Source organism: Podarcis bocagei (genome assembly GCF_964188305.1).
Source record: "Podarcis bocagei genome assembly, chromosome: 7".
Taxonomy (NCBI): Eukaryota; Metazoa; Chordata; class Lepidosauria; order Squamata; family Lacertidae; genus Podarcis; species Podarcis bocagei.
The window spans coordinates 50,182,879-50,199,879 of NC_138132.1; the positions used below are offsets into that span (position 1 = coordinate 50,182,879).

General features: G+C 46.3%; 1 protein-coding gene across 20 annotated transcripts in view; it reads left to right on the plus strand.

Moving 5' to 3' along the window:
• The window catches only part of ZFHX3 (zinc finger homeobox 3), a 263,343-nt gene that overhangs the window by 76,062 nt on the left and 170,280 nt on the right, over nucleotides 1-17,001 (plus strand). For 3 of the 20 annotated variants that reach the window (XM_081202537.1, XM_081202538.1, XM_081202543.1), the window contains exon 1: nucleotides 7,576-8,226. The exons of 16 other annotated variants lie outside the window; for them this stretch is intronic. The gene's annotated coding sequence lies outside the window, so the exon portion shown is untranslated. Of the gene's footprint in view, nucleotides 1-7,575; nucleotides 8,227-8,638; nucleotides 8,760-17,001 lie in introns of those variants that run through there. One more of the 20 variants, XM_081202539.1, reaches the window with a different exon arrangement.

The window sequence follows — 17,001 nt, forward strand, 5'->3', positions numbered from 1 at the left end:
CTCTCCACTGAGAGACTTAAGGACTACACCAGGGTTCCCTTTACCATTCCATCCCCCTTTTTCCAGTGTGACTGGGAGCCAAAAGCATTTGCTTTCCCTCCCCCCTCTGGACACTTTTTCTTATCACCATTCAAACAAGAGGAATAGACAACCCATGCAGCAGATCCTGATGCCTGTGTGTTGCTATCCCATTATGAACACTCCAAGCAGACAGATTCTACATTGCAGAATGAAAACAAGTGTGGCTGAAGCTTAGTAGTTTGCTTCTGTGAGTGCTGCTCTCTTGATGCTTAGTGTGAAAACCTGATGGCCCTCTTACCCTGCAAGTCCAGTTAGACAAGATGTCATTGTTGTCTCACCATTACCCTGATGCTGGCTGCCGAGTCATCCAGCCTTTCCTGTCAACCACGGGCAGAAGACCTAAGCCTAGAGGACCAGCAACACATGCAGCTACTCAGTGTAGGTGCTTGTCATAGGCTAAGGCAGTGAAAAGTGTGAAGATCTCACTCTTCATGTAACTTGCCTGTAATGTATAGGAGGAATATAACAACTGAGGGACAGTCAGGTTGCAGAATTGCAGGACCCCACTGCATAAACCTGCATAAAATTCACCTAATAACGAAAAGTGTGCAGTTCTGATTCTTGGGAGGCCCTTTGATGTCAGAGCCTTCCTCTCCAGTGCTGATGGCTCCTCTGAAGCTCTAGCCCACTTGATGTCATAAGAGTTTTTGAAGGGGAGGATTTATGGGAAGTGGCTGAGATCTAGAGGATTCTAAACCCTCCCACTCCCCTACCATACCCTCAAATTGGGAGATTTAAACATGCTTCAGAGTATGTCTAAACTCCCACCAACCCACTATTTCGCCTTCCATTGGACACAATTAAAAACAACCAGGAAACATCATTTGTTCCTCCAGTCTCACTTATGCTGATAAGGGCGTTAAGCTACCTTAATAACTCCCACATTAGGATTGCGGTCTAATTTGAACATAACAGTCTGTTGAAGAGAATAGGACCTACAAATGCCCACATTGGCTTTTGAATGAGAAATTCAGTATATGTCCTAAATAAAATTTTAAAATAATAAATATTCATATGTCTAGTGATGCAAAGGAGGTTAGTGCAATGTCCATAGAAAATTCGAGGCTATTACTAACTTCTGCTTCTATGGTAAGGAGATTTAAATTATATATATATATATATATATATATATATATATATATATATATATATATATATATATATATATAATTATTTATGGAACACCCATTATATGTGCTTTTCATTTCATGTGTAGTTTACATAGACAATAAAATACCAAAATAGAATTTACAATAAAATAACACTTTTAATATTTAATAAAGAAAATTTACAAAGCAGGAAGCTAAACAAACAAAACTAAAACCAACTAATCACAGTAGCCAAGACAATTTAAACATGGCATCAAACACAGCAAAAGAGAGCTTGGTGGAAAAATTAGAGCACCTGATAGATTGTCATTAAAAGTCCTATGACAACAGGAAGGGCTTCCTCACCTACAACTAAAAAATCATGGAGTGTTGGTGCCAGGCAAACCTCTCTGGGGAAGGCATCCCATAAGTTGGGGTCTGCAGGAGGTTCTCACCCACAGAGCACAGTGATTAGGTATATACAAGGTATAATATTTCAGGTATCCTGGTCCCATGCTGTAAAGGACTTTATATACCAAAACCAACACCTTGAACTTAGCCCAGTAATAGTTTACAGAGGTGCATTCCACAACCCCCTATCTGCCTTAGGGCTGTCATGTGTACCTCTAATTTACCCTCAGTGGACTGAAGCTTAGTTGACTCTTTCACATTGTGGCACCTTCAATTGCCATTATTCATATTTTAATTAAGAAATGCACTCAGGATTCTGATGTCTGAAATCTATGTCAAGACAAATTAATACAGATCTACAAGTTGGCGGTAAAGGAAAGATGGGACGGTGCTCCTGGCTCTGCCTTCTGTAGGGAGACACACTAGCACAGGATTTTTTTTTAGCCAAAAACTTGGAAGAGCAGTATTTGCCTCTTGAACAAATGGGCAGAAAGAAACAACAACAAAATATTTTATTTCTTACTCTCTTTGAAGAAACTAGAACAGCAATGCCAGGCTATCCCAGAAAGCACTTGTACACACACTCTCCAACCCCTATTGGGAAAAGCAGGCTTTTGAACTATCTTAACAGACAGCTCTGAAGGCACTCGCAATGGATTGGTGGATACTGATAGGATACAGTGAACACACAGCACAGCTCCAGCTAGCAGTAAGCACTTCCAGGAAGAATATCATTCAAGTGTGCTGGCTTAAGCAGCATGATGAGCAAATGTTTTCCTGCAGCATTGGCTCTCTTTTAGGAGAGGAGGAATGGTTAAAGACTTCAGACTTTTTGCTTTTTTGAGAGGACCTCTTACCTTCTTCCTTCACCATTTTCTCAGCCTGGCAGCAAGAGCATACTATGCCAGGTAACAGGGGTATCTCTGGACTCACACCTTTTAGCTACATAAGGGCTAGTGTGTGTATGGCGTTTGCAGGATTGAGACTTCATAGAGATATGGGAAAAAATATTCAGACTAGTGATCAGTAGTCCACCATTCCAAAATCTCTAACTGTTCCACTAGAAAACTGCAGAACAGCTTTGGTTGGGAGAGAAGGAAATAGGTAGTACTACTTCTTTAACAGCCAAGACAAAAGGAAAGCCAGGTTCAGCACTGTCCAGACCATAGCACCGGAGTACAGACCAGTTAGGCTTGCCTTTCAGTTAAGGCACCTGGTGAAAAAAGTAGCAACACACACACACACACGTGCAAAATCATTCAAAGACAGACGGGAAGATGTCCAGTACTGACACAGACTTTCATAAAACTGGTGTGGGTGGGGGGCATCTCAAAGCTTGGCACCTGCAGAATTCTTGGCTTTGGCACCCAAAAAGCTGAGAAGATGCCACTGCAATCCAGGTTTCAGTTGATCGGAGTTGTTGTTGGAGAATCTGGGTCTCTGTAAGCCACTTTTGTAAACATTATTACTCATCCCCCTGAAAAATAAGGGGTTCTGTTTGCAGACAAGAAGACTTGCACATACACTTCCTCATACTACAATAAATAAATATTCTCCAAGTTTAATGTTTGTCCAATGGGTTGTGTATCTAGCAAGACTATATTAAAACAATTCTTGGCCTCATTTGATTTGAGCTTTAGAAATAAAGCTCCAGAGAGAGATGAACATATATGATCATGAGCAAGGTACCTGCAGTATTGCATCTATCAAAAGCTAGGATGCATGATTTTGTGCAGCTAGGTATCTGCATGTCAGGTAATGAAATGAGTGGCTATTAAGCGCTTCCCCATAGCAATACATATGTGTAATTTTTTTAATGGTTCAGGTTTTCATGCAGAAAAGCAATAAACCAGGTATTTCCCAGTTACATACAAGGACAGGCAGGCAGGCAAATATGCCCAGGGATCTAACTCCTTTAAAAATTTATAGGATGTCTTGTGTGTGAGGCTGTGATTTTGAAGGTAGCTTTAGGCACGAGAAGGACTCTTTTAAAATATAATTTGATAGGTTTACCAAATCAAGTTATATGAATGGTACTGGGGAAGGGTGACTGCACCTTCAGCCTATAATTCAATCCTAGGTTTTAATTTAAATTCATATTTACTTAATTTTCCTTAAACAAACAGTGCAAACTCTTAGTAATTGTGCTTATTGGGATAAATTTTAAGTTGACATCAATATAATAATCAGACAGTACCAACTGAAGCTGTATATAAGCAAAGACTTTGAATAAGAAATAATTTAGCAAATATTTATACTGATTAAAGTTTTTTCTCCAACAATTAAAAATGTCACATTAAATATGAAATAGTTGTATTGTTGGCTGTCATACAAGGTCTGTTAGTAACAAATGTTAGTATAACAGGGGTATTAGACTAGAAACAATACCCGATTGCTGCCTCTGTACAGTATGATATAGAAAGGTGAGGCATAACTTAATTCACTGATAGCCACCCATTCTTATTGACTACGATACTATGTTCGCGGGGGGGGGGGGAGGATAGGGTGTTCATGAAGAAAAAAGTCTCTTTGAAGAGGCTAGAGAAAACTTCTCTCGAGAAGAAATGTAAACAGATCTTCTGCTGTCTTTCTGTACAAAAAGGCAGATCCCGAGTCACAACCCTATAAGCAATAACACACTTGCTGATATAAATCAGCCTTCTGGTTTGAGGAGCTTTGCAACAGTCCATCTCTCCGGCTCCCCTCTTAAGATCCCAGTGGCATTTCTGCATCTCAGCCCCAGAGGCTGCTTTGACTTGCCATATAGAGGGAAGCAGCCCTCAAGAGTTTCTGATCTGTGAAGCCCTCACATTAATGCATCAGCTCTACTTATTTAACAGCAGCCATTTCCTTTTCCTTCCCTGTGCTGTGGAGTTGATTTTGTTCAAACAAGAAAATTTCCAAATCAAAATACAATCAAAGCATTTATAGATTGTGCAGCTAAATTAAGAAAAGAAATGCTGAGAAGCTCCTGGTATTAGGTGTTGATTGCACATATCCATTGCAAAGGAGCAGAGAGAATGGGAATTCTGATAAATACAGTACCTTCAAATAGTTTACTAGTACCATGCCTAACACTTGTTTAGCAGCAACTGTTAGGAACTTTATACAGAAGTAATATATTGCTAGCTTAGTGGCCATACATCTAAGTTGACCCACATTTTCACAGCATTAGATGTGTTTACTTTTTGGAGCCTTGCAAGCTGAATTCTCGCTCCTTTGCTACATTTTCAAGCAATAACACAAAATTACTGTACATACCCTGAGGTGTCTTCCAGCAAGGAAGGTTACATCTTAGAAAAGAAGCTCAAGTCCATTGACCCCAAGGCAGTATAACTTTACCATGGCTCAAGGCAACAGGCAAGTTGAGCCAATAGAACTTTCAATCCTGTAACCTCTGGCTTAAGTGTACCCCTCCCCAGTTTAATTCAGGTGCGGGGGGGGGAGAGCAGTCCTACATCCGAAAATAGCACAACATTGCAGCATTTCCAATAGCTTTTATTCCACATGTTACTTCAATTTTTACTGTTTGATCTCTTTGTATGACTCTGTTTAGAGTGAAGAGTCAGTCACATCCATGTTTGGGACTTTTATGGATCTCCTACTTCAGTTTACAGAGGGGGACTATATTCAGCCAAATCAGTGCTTGGCAGACCAAATGCCTTACAGCAAGAATCCCCACCTCACCTTTTCTATTTCCAGCACTTTTGTCTTAAGAGACAAATAAAGCTAAATACACTTGCTGGTTTTCACAAGGTGCTCCTACCTATGTAGCCATTTCACAAAAGAAAAGTTTGTCATTTCTTTTATTTTTCTTTAGGCAAATATTTAATTGGGGGGGGGGGTCTTACAATGTGCCTTTTTCCAGTGTCAACACATTTTCTCTGAATGTATGTGTTCAGTTGTTCACAGCAGTTATAGTGAGCTGTCTGCTCACCCAGGAACATTTCTCTATTAATAAGAGTATTTTTAAATTTAATACCCATCTGGCAAAAACTTCAAAAAATACAGCAGTTCACAAGGTGTATCAAGCACCTCTATTTGATCTCTGAGATACTATTGAGCCCACATCTTTTTGGGCAATTTTGTTCTCTTCTGCGTTAGGAAGAAGAAAGCTTCCAATTTCTTCCATCCTGCCTCGAAGTCAGAGCTGTTCTTCCACCTCTACTTCTGGCACCTGCCAAAGCTTAAGCCCATAGTTAACCAGGTTTTGATTATCTCCCCTACACCTTGTCCAGAGGTAGCTAAAAATGCCCCAGAGCACACCACTCTTCTGCTACTGCATATTAACCCTTCTTCTGCCTTAGTGGTAAAAGCAGCCTTCTATTTAGGGCAACTTAGATCTGGAAATCAGAGCAGAACAAGACTGCAGGGGGGGGGGCAAACAGCTGAGAAAGCCAATTAAAGAATGATGCTTGGATCATCGTATTAATTGTACAGACAGATGTGCTTTGGCATGTTTACACTGATAGAATCCGCATGTGAAAGGAGATGGAAGGACTGCAGTACACAAGCCAGCTAGCTGGGCTGAGGCACATACAGACAAACTGGGGCTGGAAGAGGTGCCCATGATCTCTGGATAAGACATTATTTGCAGCAAGATTAAACACCCTACACCTCCCCAGATGTTCTCTTGCTTCCTTAGTAGAAACCCAAGCACTTTGGTTTGGCCCCCATCCCTGTCGCTTTTCTGCAGAGCTCAAATGCCAAGAGTAGTAGGAGGCATTCCTGCTATCAATTTGGATTTCCTTCCCCAGGGATGGGGGGCACAAACTGTAGTTGACAATCTGAAAAAAATGCACATAGGAGCGTCCAGCACTCCCATTTCTAGAAAAATTATTTTTTTAAAAAACATTTTGCCATCAAACTAAAACAAAGAAAACAAACGTGTGGGTACCAAGTACCGGAAAGCGGTCACATAAATACTGTATCTGCAAGGCAGACACGGCACCTCCGCACGCCTCCTACGGATACATTCACCATTATGCATACTTGTTATTACATACACACGAATAGTGGTTGCAGAATGTCTCGAATTAAATACGTACAGTTTTAATCTGTTAGCTAGCATCTAAAATACCGAGAAAGCTCCGTTCGTTCAGTGCATTCGCTGCGACACGTTCTAAAAAGCCACCCAACCCCAAAGGAAAAAGCCGCTGAAGGATGCGTGCCTGTCCCAATTCGGCAGTCCCCGTTTACCGGTTGTCTTTGAGCAAACAAACATGTCCAGAGCCGGCCTCGCTACCCCAGCAGAAATGCAGGAAGCTGGAAGGGGAGGCAGAACGGCGCCCTTCCGAAAAGGGAATCAAAGCGCGGCGGAGGGCAGAAGATCTCCGCTCCAGCGGCTCCCGTACTTCCACGCCAGCCGCCTTTGCCGGACTTCTTCGGCCATTCCGGGGGGGAAGAACTTGGGTGGTGAGGCGGGGAGGAAGCTTCCTCCAAAGGCTCCAAACCCGGCGGCTGGCCGAAGCGACTCAGCGGGGCACGAGGAAACGGCGCAGCCCGTTACGGGGGCCGCGAAGAAGCGACCTTTGGTGGGGAACGCAGGAATGCAGCTGCTTCTTCCTGCGGCGACGGCACACCCGAAGCCCGAGACGAGCAAAGCCGGCCAACTCGGGGGCAGAGGATCGGGGCCGCGGCCAAGTTGGGCTCCTCCCGCCGAGCAGCAACTTTCTCGGCAACTTCCCGCCGCCGCCGCCGCCGCCGCTGCAGCCCCGTCCCACCGCGGGGGAGGGGACGAGGAGGCGGCCCTGCGGCCGAGGAGCCCGATGGAATGCGGGGGGGGGGGTAGCGGCCCGGACTGGTCCCCGTTCCCTCTCTCCGCCTTCCCCCCTCCCGGTTTGGGAGAGCTTCCTCCTTTTCTCCTCCCTCTGGCCCTCCTGGCTGCCCCGCCGGCCCCCCTCCTATCTCCCTCCTCACTTGCCCGCTCCCTCCCGCGCCTCCTCCCCCTCTCTCCTCCTCGCCGCCGCCGCCGCCACCACTACCCCCCCCTTTCCCTGCTTCGCTCGCGCGCTCCCTCCCCCGCCGCCGCCTGGGCTGAATCTTATTGATCCAGAAGGTGGCTAATTAGCCCTTCCCGTCGTGCCTGGGTAATGAGGCACATGCGCACTGCACTAATCAGCCATTTTTTGCAGGAAACTAATTAGCAGAATAAAGATCCAAAGAGTTTTTTTTCTCCCCAATCAGCAGATCTGAGCGCGGGCGCTTCCTGCTCCGGCCGCCCCGCCAGCCCGGCTCTCGTCCGCTCGCCTGTCCGGGCCCCCCGCTCGCTCGCTCGCCCGCCCCGCTTCTTCCTTCCTCTGCTCGCTCGCTCGCTCCGGGGGGCGCCCGCCCGCTCCCGAGAACGATGCTGCTGCTGCTGTTGGGCAGCGGCGGCGGCGGCAGCAGCAGCAGCAGCGCCGGCGACGCAAGTGGAAGCGGCTCCCGCCTGGCTCTGGCCCCCGTCGCTCCTGCTCCGGTCGCCGCCTCGTCCCGTCACCGCCACCCCGGGCTCCTCCTCGGAGCGCGCCGATCCTGCAGCCTTCATGGGATCTGTAGCCCCGCCGCCGCCGCCTTCTCCCGGGATTAACCGCCTCGCCGGAGCAGCAGCAGGAGGGGGAGACGAAGAAGAAGAGGAGGAAGGAGGGAGGACGCCGCCGCCAGCCGCGTAAGTGGCAACTTTTCCGCCGCCCCGCCTGGGCTGCTTTGCATGGGGCTGGCCCGGCCAGCCCCCTGCCTGGATCGGGGCCCCCCCGGCAAACTTTGTGTCCCTCGCCCTCGCAGGTGTTTCCGACCGATCGCAAGCAGGCAGGAGAGAGAGGCGGCCCACGAGGAGAAGAAGGAGCTGCCCGGGCTGGGCTGGCCGCCGGTTAGCGGCGAAGCGCGGAGGAGAGTCCGGCGGGCGGGCGGGCTGCCTCTCCGCTTTGCCTCGCCTTGGCAGGCAGGAGTGCCTCGGCGCTCGGCTCGGCAGAGGGTAGATTGATCGGCCCATCTGCATAATCGATAGGGCAGCGAAGAGGGTGGCCGGGAAATGGCTGCGATGCCCGCCCGCCGCCGCGGCTCCCCTCCGCCGGCCTCCTCGCCGCGCTTCCCGGGGAGGCAGCCCCTACCCCCTGCTCCGGAGGCGGTGCCCAGGCACGCTGCCTGCCGACATGTCACCGGAGCCCCCGAGCGCCCTCGGCCCAGCGCTCTCCTGCCTAGGTAGGGGGCACCCGGAGAGTTGCAAGCAGGAGTCGTCCCCCCCCCCCGCGCCCCAGTCCACTCCACCCTGGGGCCGGCCCCCTGTGCCTTGCTGGCTTAGTGCTGAGGAGTCGTTCTGCGCTTATCTAAATATTTGCAACTGCGCCTTTTTCCTTTTTCCTTTTTTGCTGTTTCCTCTGAACAAACCGAGTCGTCTTCGCGGGGAGGGTGGTGGTGGTGGTGAAGACCAAATGTCCGGGGGTTTGCGGTGGATGGTGCCAAGTGCGTCTTTCGCCCAGACCTTTGTTTTGGGTTCTGAGAAGTGCCGGCCCAAATTACCCATGGAAGCCGTTCCCCAGCTCGCCGTGGTCGTCGGGTCCTGCCTTTGGGGACGCCTTCCTCAGGGGCCAGGAATCCTGCCGTTGAGCTGAACAGGCTGGCAGCTTAGGAGGGGCAGAGGCTACCTAGAGGAATATTTCTATATTTTGGTTTAATTTTTATCTTGCTGCAGGAAGAGGGGGAAGCCCCCCTTCCCGAGCCTTGAAATTTAAGCAAATAAGGTTTGGTTTCCATATCTTGTTACAAAGCAACTTTGAATACGTAGGACATAACGCAAGACCAGCTATTCCAGTTACAGCAAACTTAGAAAGAAAGGAATGTTTCTGTCCTCATTTATTAGAAAGAGATGGGACAGGGGGAACAGGTTTTTTTTTAAGCTATTACGAATTGAAATGTTTATGTAGATCGTAGTGAGCCGTTTTCTGATGTGTATGTGAGCACCCCCCTCCAGTTAAAAAACTGAGGGAAGATTGCTGCAAGCAACACACTTTATGTATTTTTGTTCCATGTCTAGGAGGAGTGTTGGCAGGCATTATGTGGTTTTCAGTTACACAATATGTTATCATAGTTTTTAATCACTAAATTATTGCAGTGGTTATAGATTTACAGTCTTAAGGTATTGCATAGAAAAGCAATGAAAGCTTGGTATTAATCTGAGAAGTGTACTTTTTATTCATCTATATTCAAAATACTCCTGTACATTTTTAGTGGTTTTACCTATTCTTATATATAGTAAGTTTTTATATGTGAAAATCAGTGTATGTGAGAAAGATAGGTGTGTGCTTTGTGCACATGTATTTCCTCAGCGTTAGGTAGCTAACAGTTCCCATACTAGCCCTGGGTATCGCAGGAGTGAGGTTTGGACCCTTTGTCAGGAGGATTATCGTTCAGGAGGCAAATGAATTACCCATACTTTATTTTTCTTTTTTTCTTTTCATAAACTACCTGCATTGAAATCAGCTCTGATTGGAAACAGCTGTGCCCTGTTTTTTGTTTGATGTTAGTGACAAAGTGTGGCCTTGCATTGCTGTCCGCTGCAGCCTCTTTTATTATTATGTAACTGAATACTTGCCAGTTTTAAGAATTCAGTATTAGCAACCTGGTTTCACTGTCTGGTCCTGTATGAAGTGAAATGCTGGGCTTGGTTTTGGTTATAAACAGCAATATGAATGCAACATCGGCAGAAGGGAAAAGTCAGTCGAGGAGAGCTTGCGGCCTCCTCTGCTTTGGCATACTTGTGCCCCCCCCCCCATTCTGACGATGACAGTTGCAATCCCTTATTTTTATTCTGTTGGTGCTGTGTTACTGGTATGTTTCATGGCTTTTTGTGAGAGGTCTTTTATGGAAAATATTTAGAAGTTTGTTTTGTTTTGGTCTCTTCTAAACAGGTCCTCCAGTTTGCTGATGTCATTTCCTTTCCTATTTGAACTGTTGTGCCTCCTCCAGTTTTCAGCTGGAGCCTGCGGAGGCATGTGGAAGTGCAATTGCAAAGCATGTTCTGGGTTCAAAGGCTGAGGGTCGTGTGGTGCATTTTCATCACTCTGTGGTCTCAGGGTCTGGCTAAACATTCCAGCATCAACTTTGTGGCTTGTCCTTGGGCCGCCATGTCAGGCAATGATTCATTTCAGTTTCCCTTTCTTTCTTTACATTTTTCCCTCCTCCACATCTTTAATTCTCTCTTCTGTTCTCCTTCTCCACCCTTTTTTTTTAAAGGTCCAGTGACAACTTCAATTCACTTGCAAATCGGAGGCCAGCATTAGTGGGGCGCCTGCTGTGAAAAGAAGGAAAGTGTTTCTCCCCCTCCTCCCTCCACTTCTGTTTCTTGTCTCTATTTGAACATAAAATGCATTTTTTCTCTTTTGCTTTTGGTCAGTTGACTTTCTTTAGAGAGTAAAATCAACTCTGACACTCGGACTATTCTCTGCCTGGAAGTAGGCGTTTGTCAGTAACGAAGAACTGCGGGAAGGAAAAGCAGCTTCTCTTCTGCGTCTGAGAGGGCTGCTTTGTTTTAATTTTTAAAATGTTCTCTGTATATTTGGCTCTGAGGAAGAAGAGCTGCTAGGAAGTTTGCTTTTCTGCATCTGAGCAGAGGGGAAAATGAAGTGGCCTTGACACTTGACTTGATGGGAAAACCCCAGGTCACTTTCCATAGTGCTGGCCTTTTGTTCCTGGGAACTGAGCTAAGGTGCTTTTCAGTCATACCAAAGAAATCTCCGCACACAGCCTTCCCATGGTTATTGTTGGTGCACATTAAGCAGGGAGCCACTTGGTCCCGGATAAAAAGTGTAGACCTTTGTCCAGCCTTTTAAACTCTTCCTCTTTTTCACTTTCTATCCCCCCTCCCCCCCCCGTCCTTATGATCTTGTGGCATTTCGAGTTGAGGGAAGTTAATGGAATAGATTCCCTTAAAGAAGACTGGCCAGTAGTTGAGCAGCTGTAGAGGTACCGCTGCCTCCAAAGCAGGTGCCTGGATAGGGGCCTGCATTGTTGTTGCTCGATTACCGCACTCGCTTTTTATGAGGAATGTGTTGCGTTACAAAGGCATGAGCGGGGTTGTGTCTTAACTTGATTTTAAAGCGCTGGGTAGCGTATGTTTCAACACTGTAATCCCCGATGAGTGCATGTATCCCCCTGCTCTGTCGGCTTGAGATTGGCACTGGAAATTCAAGGAGGCAGCTGTATTATTCTTGGAGTATTTCTGGTGTGGTAACTCAGCATTGATTAGCACAAGTCTGGGCTTTTTCAGAAAGACAATTTGGGAGGGAAAACTCAAAATCTCTCATTGATTCTACTAATACAACAACACAGCTTTACCAGTGTAATGGTTGTGGCAATTGAGATGACTGAACAAAGCAAAGACTTATTTTCTCTCTTGTTCTTCATTCCACATTTTTTGGGGGGAGGGCGGATGTTCATGGGACCCTCTCTTTACCCATATTTGTATTTGGAATTCTCCCAGGAGTGAACTAAGCAATTTAAGGTGCCTGCCAGTGCAATCTGAGTGCAATCTGAAAAAAGAGTCTTGCTAATTAAGATAAATTTTCCAGAATGGACTTGATTTAATTTTGTCTTATTTTCTGAATTCTGTTCTCTTTCTCCCTGATGTTGCAATTCTATAGGCTGTGTTTCTACCCTGTACTTTTGTACTGTGAAGGGAGGGGAAGGGAGCGAGGTGAGAAATTCTTTGTTCAACCAATCTTTTCAAAACCAGATTTGTTTTCCTTGATTTTTTCGCCCTGAGATTGTACATTTCTGAAGTAACCAATCCACAATACAGTTGTTGTTAGATGAACATATCAGGATGGAAGAATGGGGATCGAAACAGCTGCATACAGGCCCTGTGCAGTGAATACTCGTGGTTTTGATTAAGTGGTTTGTCTGGGAAATTCTGATGCTGTGTAGTGTTGGGGTGGGCTTGGTATCACAGTCTGTACCTACAAAGAGCTGCTGGGGTGACACGTCTGTAAAAGCTAAGAAGCTAAGCAAGTGTCTTGTAATGTGATAGTACACCATTGTTTATATATTGTTATCACTCCCTTTTTTGTTTTTTAATGATAAATAGCTATAAACTCAATTGTGCTGGGAAAATATACCTAAGAATAAAAATTTGGAGGCTAATGAACACTGTCACCTAGTTGAGGGGCTGTTCTGCAAGTGAGTCAGTATGCACACAGTGGGTGTGTGGAAAAACCCAGCAGGCATCGTTTGAAAAGAGAATGGCCGACCTTCTAGAGAGCTCTTAGGGAAGAGAGGAGAAAAGGGATTGTCTGGTCCACTTGTGCTCAAGTTCAGAGGAGCGCTTTGTTGTTTTGGGTTAGAGTTCTGGCACTGAAAAGAGGCCTCAACCATGGGCACATTTTCTTGCGAATTCCCCCAGGACAACTGGCAGTCAGTGAAGTGGTTATCTCCACAGCAACCACAACTTAAAGCATAATGGTGATAAAAGCTAGGGAAATATTGTATATGTTTTCCTGGGGTGCTGTAATATGCAGCTGGTGCATAGTTTCCCTTTAAACTTTCTTCCACCTTGGGTTTTCAGGCTGGGAAGATCTGCTTTCAAGGGGCAAAAGGATAGCCCTGGCAACTGCTGGATTACCCGCTTGCCTACTATAGGAGCTTGCAGGATGCCTGGAACAATCTATATCCTGGAGATTTGGTGGCTATTTCCACTTCTGGCTCTGAAGTGAAAGAAGTGGGTTTGGTGACTTGTATTTGGCCATGCTCTTGAGTTAGGAATTGTTGGTGGTTAGCTTCTGAAGTCATCCTTTTAATGAGTTGGGGATCTTGGTCAGCTGTTTGGATAGTGTTGTCAAACTGCAGAAAGCACCTAGTTAACTAAACATTAAAGCTGCACAGTTAAATTTCACATCACCCTTAATTGCACAGTTTCGTTCCCAAGTGGCTGAAGAACGTATAGCTCTAATCCTTGGATTTTGTGGTGTGTGTTTTTCAGAAGGCATTTCACTTTGCTAAGGGTTTGGATGCATATTCTAATTTGGGGTAGGGTTGGAAAAGAGTTCTCAGAAAAATCCTGTAGATTGCTGAATTTCTGGACATTCCTTAATAGTGTTAGTTGTGCCCTGGAAAATCTGTTCTTAGATATAGTCCTGGGTGTTGCTCACTCATTGCCTGAGCTCTTTTTGTGGTCTGCTTAGTTTCCCCCTGAGCTTTCTTACTCCATCAGAAGTACACGAGAGACCTCTGAGAAGAGAATGTAGTGTATGATGTATGTATCAGTCAGCTGGTGGTTAAGAGTTCGTCTCTATTGCTCAAGGTATAAAATTGATTCTTCTTTGAACCCTAAGTCAACTGTTGCAAAAATATACCAGTGTTCATCCTGCTCCTTAAGCCAGGTGCATTACTGGTGTTCTCTTACTGAGTTCTGTAGAAATGGACAGAGACCTGCAATGGATGAATAAGTGTCTCTCCAGGCACAGTAGTTCTTGTGTGTGGGAGTGTGTCAAGAGGCTGGTTGGACTTGTAGAGAAAGGCAAGAAGCAGACTGCGTATGACAATGGCTTGCAGAAGGGAAAGTGTCAGGAGAATCCTTAGAGATCTTCTAGTTTAGCACTGATGAGCCGTAAGAGCATTTGGGAGTGTCTTCTGAATGGGAGGGGTGAGCCCTTATCCTCCTAAAAAAGAAGGTGGGCAGTGGGCATTCTGCCGATGCAAAATGGGGTGACTGATGCTCTAAAGCTTCCACAGTCCCAGGTAAATTTGAGGACTAAATAGGCTGGGGAGACTTGAAGCCCCTTGTCCTGTTTGGTAGAGCCCGGTTGGCTTTGTGAGCGAAAGCACATGCTTGCTGAAGGAGCCCTTGATTGCTGTGTACCCACCATCCTTGTATCAGAGCCCCTCACTGTGCCAGACAGAACTGTAGATGTCAGGCTTTGCACAGCAAGAAGAGCAGGCGCTGAGGGAGAGATGAGCAGAGGAGCAGCAGGGCTGGGAGCTTCAAATTAACCTTCTGCTTTGTTGATGTCTAATGTGATTCTCCCCCCCCCCCCCAATAGCATGCTAGCAAATTGAGAGCCTGATTCAATTTACATAAAGCTCTTAGGGGAGACAGTTTGGGCCTCAGGAAGACCACACTTGGGCAGCAGTGCTCTCAGGCACATCTCAGCTATATGTTCCACACAATGGTACAGGTCTAGAAAAGAGGAAATTCAGATGCCAACCTCCAGCTTGTGGTGACTTGGGTGACAGACCAGTCATCAAGCGTGTGTGTGTGTGTGTGTGTGTGTGTGTGTGTGTGTGTTTTCATAGCTATAGCCTCCTGCAAATTTGGCTTTGTCAGATTCCTTTTGACTTTACTCTATCCTGCTAAACTGACACCTTTCTTGTAAATTCTTTTGCCTTCTTACCATTCATATTTTCAAGTACTCATCAACCTTGAAAATTCAAGTTTTTGGCCTTGTCCCTAGCGTGGTTGTTTGGATCAGTTTTAGATGAACACTTGTTGTCTGTCTTCACTCTGGTGCATCAAATTTCTCTTGAGAAGGTGGTATATTATAGCTACTGCAGGAACCTGCAGTGGAAATTGATTATGTACTAATAGCATTTGTCTATAACACTACAGGGCTGTTTGTGACGATGCTTTCACACAACCTGACATTTCAGTTGTCAGTTACTGTGCTGTCTTTTGTGTGTGAGACAGCATCCCCTGCTACACAGTAAAAGCCCTTTAAAACCTCATTGCCAGCATTCAGCTTGTCTATTTTATTTCTAGCTACTTGCATTCCTGTGAAATTTGACAAATGTGTCTGGGTGGTAGAGAGAGTCTTCACTAGTAGCAGTGCTCATTTCTGCTCTAAGATCAGATGTAATCCTGGACTTGATAAGCCAGTTATTGAAACCTAGTCCTGCTATTCTCCAGTCTGGCATAAGCAGCTTTTAACGCTGGTGGAAACAGCTACCAGGCAAAGTAGGACCAGGACTGGCTTCACAGTCCAGCCTGTGCATTGGTTGATCGGGAGCAGCAATGGAGGAGGAGGAGGAGGAGTTGGGCCATTCTCTGAGTTCAGCAAGGGATGGTATTCCATGTTAGCTGGCCCCTACCAGATCTGTAAGGGACATGGGTGGCGCTGTGGGTTAAACCACAGAGCCTAGGACTTGCCGATCAGAAGGTCAGCGGTTCGAATCCCCGCAACAGGGTGAGCTCCCGTTGCTCGGTCCCTGCTCCTGCCAACCTAGCAGTTTGAAAGCATGTCAAAGTGCAAGTAGATAAATAGGTACCACTCTGGCAGGAAGGTAAATGGCATTTCCGTGCGCTGCTCTGTTTCACCAGAAGCGGCTTAGTCATGCTGGCCACATGACCCAGAAGCTGTACGCCGGCTCCTTCAGCCAATAAAGCGAGATGAGCGCCGCAATCCCAGAGTCGGCCACGACTGGACCTAATGGTCAGGGGTCCCTTTACCTTTTTACCAGAGCTGTGCTCATTTGGAAGGACTGGTCTTTCTGCCCTGCCTATGGGCTTAGTAGGTGTTGATGGTGGTAGTAGTCTTGGTGTTGAATTTGGTGAGAAATGCTTACTATCGTTATTCTCAGTAGCAAGGCTGGCCAACAAAATACAGTCATGCAAACAGCATGCATCTTCCTCAATAAATTTATTCCCCCACTTGGCTTCAAGGGCACATTAAATGTGGTTGTTTTCACTTGCTATCTAAAAGAAAGGGGAGGCAGGTGGTCCTTGCTGGGGTGGGGATTCCAAAGGATAGCACCAGAACAGAAAAGGCCCTTGCTCTGGTTACAGACCATGGCCTTTAACTATGACCTCAACACATAGAAGGATCCATATGGGAGTTGGTGGTATTTTAGGTATCCTGGCCTTAGAGGTCATCAGCAGTCTAAAGTCTATGCAGTTCTGTAAGTAGGGATCTAACATATTTTGAGAAGTCCCCATTAACACTGACAGCTGTGGTCTGGACCTGCTGTGTGGCTATCGTGTAGCTACGGGGCGGGGGCTAGCTGGGTTTTTTTTGCCCTGGGTGAAGCTTTCAGAAGGGTACCATTAAGGCTCCCAACCCCCCCCCCCCCCGTGTGTGCGTGCGCCAAACTGCGTTTTTGACCTGGGTGAAATATAGCCTAGTTTTACCCCTGGTGTTTGGAAACTACTTCTGAAAGCCAGGCTACTTGCATAAAACACATTGCAATTGGAAATTACCAGTGCATGGACGACTGGCAAAATCTATTCTGTCTCTTCCCCCACCCCTGGGCCACCAACTGTGGAAGCCAGTCCCTGGTTAAGGATGACAGAGAGGTTGTTGGTCACTGGCTATTCTCTCCAGCACATCATGAAGGGTTGAGTGACTGGAGGGAGAGCCTGTATATTGCAGAGACCTCAGAGCAGAAGGCGTTTCCTGTGTGTGTATTCTCTGTGTGTGTATTTCATTATATAGGCCTAACTTGGAGCCCCTCTCCGCCC